Below are 10,656 nucleotides of genomic sequence, written 5' to 3'. Positions count from 1 at the left end.
GATTAAAAAAAGAGGGATAAATTATATGTTAGCGATTCCTTGGCACAACAGAGACCTGGGTATTTGTTACATGTTTGCAGCCATGCAACCAACCACGCTCCTCGGTCCCATTGAGCAAACCTGTTTCCATTTACCCGATTGCTGCCAGCAGTTTTTTTCGTGCTCCACTCCTTAAAAGCCTGTGCTGACACCACATTACCTCAAGTCCTGTCTGTCTAGTACTGTTTTGTTTTCAAGTTTTAGTTCAACGGCACAACGCTGCTACTTGGAACCTGTAGCTGGATCAATTTAGCCATTTAGAGAGAGAGACAGAGAGAGAAAGAGAAAACTGCAGTCCTTTTTCTGTCGATCGTTTTTGAATCGCTTGTGTTTTTTTTTTTTTACTGGTGAGGGAAAAGAAACATGTTGGTATGTTAAAAATGCAGAAAGCAGAATTTGTTCCGCAAAAAGCCACTTAAATAAAACATGTTTTACTATTTCAGTTACACTTAAAAAAAAGTTCATTTTTATACCTCATTACATTTTAAGTGTTTAGCCTATTCTAAACAGACACTACTCAGTTTCCAGCTCTTCAACAGATCCTCTGACTCCATTAATCACTGAGAACATGTTCCACTTTCATAAAAATAAATAAATATAATCCTTGTTTTGTCAAATCTATAAATATCTTTTTTTATATGAGAAATTTGCTTTAAGCTGTAGGATGTTTGAAAGATATTTTGCAGCTGTGTCACAACAATTTTGAATTTTAAGAACTTGGTTGTAGCTTTAAAAACTTCACAAAGATGAGGACAGATATACACTGTTGCACCCTGGCTGGCTGGTTGTGCAGCATAGCTGAAAACTAAAGGAGAGAGTTTGCAACAGTGGAACTTGATCTGAGCTTGAGATCACTGGATTTTTTTTTTTTAATAGAAGCCAAAGCTTGTTGGGGTTTTTGTTCATGTAAACTTTATTTTTATAGCTTCTTACAAAGACGCTCCCTCAAGTGCTTCACAGCAAAACAATTGATGGTTAAAGAGAAAAATGACCCACACAGATGATGTGAATAAAACTTTTTTTTTTTTTTTAAAGAGGAAAAAGTAAAATGCGAAATTGGAAATAGTTAACATATCAAGCTCTATTTAATTCAAAAGGCAAAAAATAAATTAAATAAATAAATGTGGGGATGTGAAAGTACTTTAAAAAACTGGAGATTCGGATCAGATGCTACATGGATAGAAAATCTAATATTAGCTGGATGTTGTTGTTTTTTTTTATCCTATTGTTGAAGTGGATTCATCCTGAAAGGTGACTGAATAAAACTAACTGCTTCTGTGTTTTTAAACCCATTTTTTTTTGTGTGTGTGTGTGTGTGTACGCACCACCTTCACTATCGCACAGCTCTACGATCATTTAAAAGTATAAAAATTATGGGACAAAATGACATCTAATTCAGAAGGATGAAGAATTTGGTAGATTCCCCAGGTCATTTAACAATTGAAGCAACAGCAATAACCGCCAATGTAAGTTAAAACATTAATAAATGTAGGTGTTTAAGAAAAGCCACAAAACGGTAAGCAATGCAATCTGAAGCCAGCAGGTATTTTAAAGTTTTTGAACTGCTGTTTTTCTGAGCTGTTCCTGGAAATATCATCAGCCAGGACTGAATGCTGAGCACCCTGGGATTTTATATGACCTGTTCCTTAGTTCTGGCTCACTGACGCCTGATTAACTCGACTCCTAAAGACCTGAAGGTGTTGGCTTGGTATGAAGCCGAAGCTGGTCCGTTTCTGCATACGCAGCTGACTTAAGTAAAAAAAAAAAAAAAAAAACACATAATAAACACACCTCTTTAAAGATTGAACCAAATACCTACATTTAATGACTCAGTTTAGGCTTTTTTTTTGTTTTTTACGCCCATATTGGAGCCTTTCTCTTCCTTATAAGGCATAAGTTAACATTTCAACATCACTGGGGGAGGGGCAACAGTTATCTAGCAGCATAGGTCAAAGTTGGGAAAGATAGCTGTAAAAAAAAAATCCCCACAAAAATGGGACGAGGCCAGAGATGAACCAGAATAAACCATTAATTTTCTTCACATTGGAAAAAGGGGCAAATTTGTGGATCAAAAGAAAACGACACCAATTGAATCAGTTAAGCAGCGGGGGATTTAGTGTCTTGTTCAATAAGATTCTGAAAATAGTTCTAAAAGAACAACAACAAAAAAGAAAGTCCACCTTCTGTCTTTGGAGCACACACTGGGACGCTTGCCAACATCTTTGAATCATAATCCTTAATCTTAAACCGCCCGGCAGCTCCCATGTGACGGAGGCAAACTTTAAGTCTTCCACAAATAATCAACAAATGCGCTCGTTTTCCAGTGCAAACTGGCTTTTGCTACACACTTGCGTATTTTATCTGGGAAGAAATATAGAACGGAGATTAACAGGGAAATTGATAATGACGGGGGAGGAGGGTGGGGAATACAGTTTGGCTGGACATTTTAAAATGCCAGGTGAGAGACGTGTTGGACGTGTGACTGAAAAAGCCTTGTGTAGTTCGTGAGGTGTTTCATTGTTGCTTCAGACAGTGTTACAGGCCTCTATAGGCGAACTCCTGTGCCGGCGCGTGCGTCATTCATTCGTCCCCGGTGAACTTTAAATGCCATTAAAGAAAAGCAAGACCTCTGCCATTAGTGTAACAGGATCTAATGACTGAGAGCTGTAGGAGCCGAATACACACTCGCAATCGCTTTGCATCAAGAGGGGTAGACCCTCAATCTCAGGCATACCAGAACCCATTATCGCTCCTCCAGTTTTTTTGTTTTTTTTTCCATAGCACTAATGTGGATATGTGTGAGAGGGAGTAAATGAATGTGACTATCTGAGGGAGACAGAAGAATGGGGATTGAAATTTTAGCGGGGGGAGGCGGGGGCATCATCTATCTCTGCAGTTTTGATTTTCAGGAGCAAGAAGAAGAGATGAGACCCTCAATGTCACCCTCACGGGCTCCCGGAGGCGCTCGGGTGGTTGGGGGGGGGGATGGCAAGTCGTCTTATTTTCCCCACTCCGAGAGGCGGCCACATCTCTTCCAGTAAACTATAATTATCACCGAACAGATGCAGATTACAGCAGGAGGGAGCTGTGAGGATTCTGAACAATGGTGCAGAAAATGATAGGCCTGTTATTGAGGTGGTATAATAATGGCAAATAGATCTTAAATGAGTTGATTCTGTATTTCACAATGAATTTCTCATCCAAGCCGATGAAAACCGAGTCGGTGGGGGAGAGGGGGCGGGAACGGGGTCACTGGGCACAAGATCTCCTTGCCCCCAAGTGCCCTTTTGGTCAATTTTTTTTATTTATTTTTTTTGGTATTATTATTTTCTAAGCCCTCTTCTGACGCATAATAACATGTACTAAAATTATTGGTTTTTGTTGGGCTTTTTCTTTTTGTACAACATAATAAGCCGGTCACCTTGTTACCTTTGACCTTTTGCCCGTGACGCATGACGCAGTTGCCTCTCGCGCAGTGAGATAAGGCGGCTAACTGGAGCTCAGCATAGCGAATGTTCCAGATTACAGATCAGTTTTTGGTGAATAAAAACAAAAACGTTTTTGGTGAATAAAGTGGAGCAGACTTGCTACTTGTCAGATGACGGAAAACGTTGAAGTATCGTTTCTGCTTCAGCACAGAGTCGCGGTTTAAGCAGAGAGGTAATGAAATACAACAGACCCTGACAGGCCTCTGCGTCTGGTTTACTCTGAAGAACTACTGAGCTGGAGGAGACAGCCAGGTGAGGATGAACTGTTCTTATCTATCGGTTCAGTATTTTTATCATATAAACATTAGGCTGTTGTTGTGCAATATATAAACATTAGGCTGTTGTTGTTGTGCTATTAGCTAGCTGCTAGCTAACGACTTTGCTAGCAAAGCTATATAACTAAAAAGCTTCTTCTCTGTATTAATATCAGTCATTCTTCAGTATCGTTTATGCAATAGGGGCACATCGCCTGTCCAAAACCGATCATCTCCATAATGGATATATGTCTTCTAATTTCCTTTGCTGCATAATGTACATTGCATTTATTCTGGCGTTAGGTAAATATACCTTGAAGGAGAATAGCACTTAAATAAATGTCCAACAAGGATATTCAATTAGAATTAAAAATAACTCACCCTGAATTACCATGATAGATATAATGTGTGTAATAAAAGTGTCATTAATGAAGGGAAAAAAACTCAATCCAGACTTTAAGTAAGTTTAGGGTCTGGTTCGCAGAGTTTGCAGTTTTTTCCCCCCCAATTATCAATGAAAAAAAAAACTCAGTTAAGTAAAATAAAACTGTAATCAAAACTTTTGGAATTGTAATGATTTTTTTTTTAAAAACAAAACGTTTTGTTTAAAAAACTTTTTTAAAATTAAATAATTCATTTTTATCTGAACTTAAGGTTATTTGCCAAACAAACTTTTATTTGCATACATCAGAAATTACTTATAAAATAACATAAGCATAGTTGTATGCTCTATATAGAAATCTTTAGTTGCGATTTTGGGCCCTGCTCATGACGTCATGTGAGAATCACAAGAAAAACTTTGAGTCAAACAAAAACTTAGAATAGCAAGAAAAGATTTCTGACACGCACAAATAAGTTTGTTTTGCAAATAATTTTTTACTTCATGAGACAAAAATGTGTGATTTTAATAAAAAAAAAATTTTTAAGCTAAACTCGGTAGACTTTTCTCATCGTGACCTGCATTAACAATTAGATTTTTGCTTTTTTTGAGCACCTGCCCCTTTAGTGGTCTCTGCACGGCCCTGGCGGGCCATATTTAGAGAGCTCCAGGCCGACTGGTTTCGTGTTTCAGTGCGGCTCGTGTAACATAGGAGGCCGATCGCTTTGACGGGGGGGGGGGCATAGATCAGAAACGTTGTGGGGAAAAAAAGAATCCAACCTCGGTGCCGTCGGCTCTAAAATGAAACGCGCATGGCTCTGCGGTGGCGGATGTATACACAAGCAATCATGCGGACGCTGAAACTCACAGGCAGATCTGAGGACACAGGCCGGAGACATAAACATTCGCATTTATGGCTTGTGCAAAACTTGGAAACATTTGGAAACGGTTTGTCGCACCGACGCCCCCTAAGCCCCCCCTGCCGCCCAACCAATCGCCTTTTACAGTGTGCTTTTTCTCGGTCATCTTATCAGTCCTGTTTTAACACCACCACCTTTTTTCCCTCTTCCACACGTACAAAGTAAACATCACAGCCACTCCCTCTTCTCCTATCACCAGGTATTTCTGGATCCTCATTGGCTACCTGCAGGCCCAGCTTGCAACACCTCCCAAGGGTTCATTGACCTCCGCTCCCTCCGTCTCTGTGAAACAACAACAACGTCGACTTGAAAGAATCTGAATAAAGTCAGCTGCGGTGACTAATCTACGTGGATAAACACCCACCTGCATTCTGAGGTAATGCTTTGCACAGCTTGTCCTGGCTTCGTGAAAGTCTGCGCATTCAGCACTTGCTGCTCCTCTTTCCGTTCTGTCCCAAAGAAATAATAATAATAATAATAATAATAATAAAGCCAACAGACTTCTGCTCAAGTGTTTTAGCACATTTATGGTAACTTGGAGACTGGTGGGTTTTTTTTTTTATGCAAACAACAAGGTGAAGCTGTGAGGTGTGATGTACAGTTCACACTTCGGGCTCCTCACGGTTCAGCCAGAAGTTATTTTGTACCAGGATTCGCATGGAAATGTGAAACCGGGCCGTTCCCATAAGCTCTGCGTACTTACGTGAGGCGGAGGTGGAGGTTAAACCTGCACACCTGCAGACAGTGCAAAGTTCATACAGGACGGAGGAATTCTGGATCGCGGTGATGTTCACTGTTAGCTTGGCGACTTTTCAAAGCATACATGCAAAACTAGTAAAGCAACATAGCAGCGCCAGCCGGATCGTAGCGACATTCTGAGACATTTGCAGAGAAACAGATGCGAGTTTTAATAAGGCCCCATAATTCATGGATATTTTTAAATGTATTTAGTTTTGAAGCCATTTCGCTGCAACGTGCTTTCATTGACCCATTTAGGAATAATGCTGCACTAATAAACTTGCCTCCACTTGCCAGGTCTACAGATGGTGTTTTTGGTTTATGCTATTTGCTGCTACAAGCATGATTTTTACAGTGTTAAGCCAACACAAAAACAGACACACCCACTCCAATTCATCCTGTGGGACTTTTACCTGGTTCTTCTGTTCAAGAGGCTGAGCAGATCTCTACTTTTTCTCTGCAAAAAATAATAACCATGGGATAAAATGTGCGAAGCTGGTAGAGATCTACTCCAGACGAATGGCAGCTGTGGCTGTTCCACAAAGTATTGCCTGAATGTTAATAGGAATGCATACCACAATTCTTATTTTTTTCTTACACTTGAGAATTATATACTATTTTTATCTTGGTCCATCATGTAAGCAAACGATGATATTTATTGAATTTTGTGGCTGTAATGGGACAGAATGTGAAAAACTTTCAGCAGAGTAAATATTTTTTACACATATTTACTCTGTTTACATGTAAAAGTATTTATTTATGTCCACAAAGTTTTGAAACAAACATTTGCTTTAAGAATTAGAACATCTGTTGGTGGAACAAACAACGTAATGATCGCAACCTGCGGAAAGCGGCTACCGCTCACGATTAACCAACTAACAACCCATTTCTGAACCAAAAGTCAATCTATAGCAATAGAGGTTTTAGTACGATGTAGGGCTGTTGTAAACAAATATTTTAGTAATCGAGTAATCTATCGATTATTCTTACGATTAATCGAGTAATCGGATAAAAAAAATTATAAAATGAAATATTGGTAAATCTGGCATAATACCGGTGTTACTATCAGATATCAATATCAGTCCAATTTTTCATACTGGAGCATCCCTAACAGTTGCTTTTTTGTAGTTTAGAAAACTAACCTGTAACAATAATAGCTCACTTTCTAAGTTAACCAGAAGAAAAGTTATAGAAAAATCTGAAATTATATTGAATTTAATAACAAAGAGGCAGGCTCACAAATATGCTTATAAAAATGTCTACAATCCAGCTTTTAGTTTATGTATTCATCTTCAGTGAGTTTAATAGATTAATTAAACTCACCTTGCCACCTAACCTGTCACGCTTTGGGTTTGAAAATACGGAAAATGCCGCCTGGACTGGGAGGAGAGGGCGAATGAACGAACATGGGGTGGAGGGGAGGAAATAGACCAGCGGACTGACGAACCGTTAGACCGGGGGACGAACACGGGGGAAGCAATACGGGATATTTACGACACCTTCACTGGTCACACTCAGAAACGCATCTACCAGCCATGTACGATGCGCTCCGCCACCCGTTTCTTCAGACCGGGATATGAAATCTATTGTGCGGTTCGTCGGTAAAGCTACATTTACACGGTAAGCATCAGCTACTCAGCCGCCCGCCCTGTTCAGGCTATCCGCTCACCTCAGCGCTCTTCCCGCCGTTCGCTTTCAACCAGCAGCCCCGGAGGAGAAATGCTGCCGTACTCCAGGCATTCCCCCAGTCATTTTAAGGATGCTTATTGGTTCCCCAAAAACGATAAAAAGTCGGGCATTATCATCAATCAATAAAATCCCCACGGGCCAATCTTGAAGATTGGACTTTATGCCGCTGAGACTTAGCTTTTGTCAACAACTCAGAGGCGGAAGTGAGAGCTCCGCGCAACGCAAATGAAGTCCCGGCCGGAACACGGTGCGCTAACTAATAAAACATAAATTAACGAAGCTTCGAGGCAGGTAAATTTTCCTCGAGGAATTTTAGTAATCGAGGTACTCGAATCATTCGAGGAATCGTTTCAGCCCTAGTACGATGTAATTTGATCAATTGCGCATTTTGGCATTTGTCACATTCCTACTGCAGACATTTTCTACTAGAATTTGATGATACAGAATAAATGAATGACGTGGAAGGATATTCTGTGTCTTTATCTGCCAAATACAATCTGCCTGAGTGTAATTGAATCCCTGGATATCTGAATAAATATCATTTGCTGTGTTCAAATGTGTTGAAAGAGGCCAATTTAAGAATATACTTTAACATTACGGTCTACTTGCAAAACCATTAATGTTTGGTATCACCCTAAACACACTTGGGGAAACTTGGTGGAGGGAGCATCATGCTGTGGGAGTGCTTAGCATGTTCCGAGAATCTGATCAAAGATTGATTTCTCTGAACACAGGGCGATCCTGGAAAATGACTTTCTGGAAAAGGCGATGTAAACCCGTTTAAAAATGATCAAAACACTTGAACGGTCTGAAGAAAACAGCGAGCTGACCTCATTGCTTAACAGTGTCTGATATAATTTTATTTTAGTTGTCGTACTAAATGTGTCCTCAAACAAAAGCAGTTAAATCATCGGACTCGTATAACAACCCATAAAAGTGACTTTTATTGACATTTACAGTATGACAAAACGCATTTATGTAATGTAAGAGGGCCATAAAAAAAGCCCAACCTAAATGTGTGACGAGAAGGTGACCGCTGCTTTCGCCTGTCTAAAATGGTATAAGAATAGAAATATAAAAAAAAAAAATAATAAATTCCTGTAGATCAGTTTAAGCTTACCTGTTTATCTCAGTTTTAAAAAGATCCTTGTTATATACAAATGTGATGTTTTCTGTTCTTTCAAGGGGAAACAATCTCAAAATCTGTCATTCTGGAAAGACGAGCAGCTGTACAATAAGAGGAAATCCTTCAAGACAAACTGATCCTCCTTATCTATGTTCACTTTACTGCATTGTCTGTCTGCTCTGTCAAAATGAAGCATTTAAAATGGTTAGCTTTATTTCACTTGTCTTAAAACATTTAATTTTAAACTCACTTGCAGCCGAGGGGGCGGGGGGAACCCTCATTCTTATTTTAGAACTACGTTTAAAAAATATAAAACAAAAACCATAAGATAAAAATAATCAAGATTGGAATGTTTCCCATCGCAGACGACGAAACAAACTCGCTCACATTAACCGGGCGGAGCGCAGAACCACGGCGTCCAGATCGAGCTTTCCATGCGAGTGATGTTATCAGGAAGGAGGTGCCAACATGAACCGCTCCAACAAGAATGAAAAACAAACTGCAGTCGTGATTTTTCTAGCTTCATCTAAATATTTCTCTGACAACTGCTATCTTTGCATCCATCCGCCATGAACCTGCATGATGCTGTCAGGAGGAAGTTTGTCCCAAGACAACAAAAAGAACCGTACAGTTTTCTTCAGAGGTATCGTAGCTCGATCTGGAGAAGTTTTGAAAACCAATGCTTGTCATGCATTTTAAACTTTTCTTAGGAACGACTCTTTGTCTTCATATTTAAGAGGAAGATGTTTCTTTCAAGCTACGCTCTAATTTGTTTGGGTCTAACTCACAAAATGTAAGAAAGATAAAAGAAAGTGTTCAAAGGGTATGAATACTTCTGAAACGCTATCCAAGTTTAGATTGTAAGGAAAAAAAATCTCCTAAAAATGTTTATTAAATAAGGAAAAAGGCCCCAAACTAGGGGGGAAACATTGAAGAGGGTGTGTACTGTACAGTCACCGTTACGCATGACTTGGTGAAACCACAATCCAGGATCGGTCCCTAACAAAGAAGCCCACCCATGTCTGGAACCTCCCTTTTTTTTTCTTTAAACATTTTCTTCATTGCTGCAGCGCACCACAATTATGACTGAGACTGCATAAAGACTGCTGATGTTGAAACTACAGCGTAGTTAAACACCGCTCATCCCTGCGTGCAGGTTTTGACTCAGACTGGGCCTGGGGAGGCTTTTGTTTCTGGTTACTTTAAATGCTGAGAACGGCAGAAATCGTGTACACGTACTGTATTATTATCTGGGTTACCGTGGTGTCCTTCCGTTTGAAAAATAGTCATTGTTGAGCTTAAAATCTAAAATGTTGCGGAAAAATGTCATTTTGATTTAACAATTGCCTGTTGTGTATGATAATTGTGAATGAGTTTTCTTTTTTTATTGTTTTTTTTGAAACTTTCTTAAATTTAATCTCTCCGTTATGTTTTCACAGCTTCTTTGAGGGGTGCAGTAAACTGATATTAGTGACGCAAACGCAGCACAAAAAGAAGAGTACAGGTTATACTAACCGTTTCTTTGGAATGAAATCATCGCTTAAGGACGGAGGAGAGCGATCAGGAAAAGTTAAAAGGACTCTCGTCTAGACTGTTGCATAATGCATGAGGCAGATTTTGCGGTCAGGAGTCCATAAGCCACGTAAACAATATTCTTCCAGAGAGTTGCATGAAACACAAGAAAACAACCATGAAGTCCGAAGCTTTATCTTTTTATTGGACGCAACAAAATTGTTCTAGACAGCTGTAAAAGATAAAGCAAACTAGTTCACAGCGCTAGAAATATGATCTGTTTTCTTATAAAAAATCTGATGTAGGAGAATGTTTATGATGCAGGTACGCTAACTGATACTCAACTCTACGAGTTGTAAGCATCTTTTTATTTTGCTAATGCTTTACTTATTACAAAATACCAGTGATTAAAATCTGAATCTAGAATAAATGACTCACAGGCAGACTCTGCTTACTAACTACGTGACTTTTGAATGCGGTGTTTGGCACTTGATTTAATTCAGGGGCATCA

General features: G+C 39.4%; 1 long non-coding RNA gene across 2 annotated transcripts; it reads right to left on the bottom strand.

Annotated features, from left to right (window-relative positions):
- Nucleotides 1-364: 364 nt before the first annotated feature.
- Nucleotides 365-8,847, bottom strand: LOC148152503 (uncharacterized). 2 transcript variants are annotated; one of them, XR_015762221.1, is made up of 3 exons: nucleotides 8,628-8,847; nucleotides 5,445-5,529; nucleotides 365-5,362 (listed from the first exon to the last, which is right to left on the bottom strand). It is a non-coding gene; the product is annotated as an uncharacterized LOC148152503 (long non-coding RNA). The 2 variants fall into 2 exon arrangements; XR_015762220.1 differs by having other exon boundaries at nucleotides 365-5,529.
- Nucleotides 8,848-10,656: the final 1,809 nt, after the last annotated feature.

Source organism: Poecilia mexicana, unplaced genomic scaffold (genome assembly GCF_051168715.1).
Source record: "Poecilia mexicana isolate PSO_F unplaced genomic scaffold, ASM5116871v1 scaffold_23, whole genome shotgun sequence".
NCBI lineage: Eukaryota > Metazoa > Chordata > Actinopteri > Cyprinodontiformes > Poeciliidae > Poecilia > Poecilia mexicana.
Note: the sequence above shows the minus strand (reverse complement) of the source record. Positions and strands in the feature narration are given on the sequence as shown.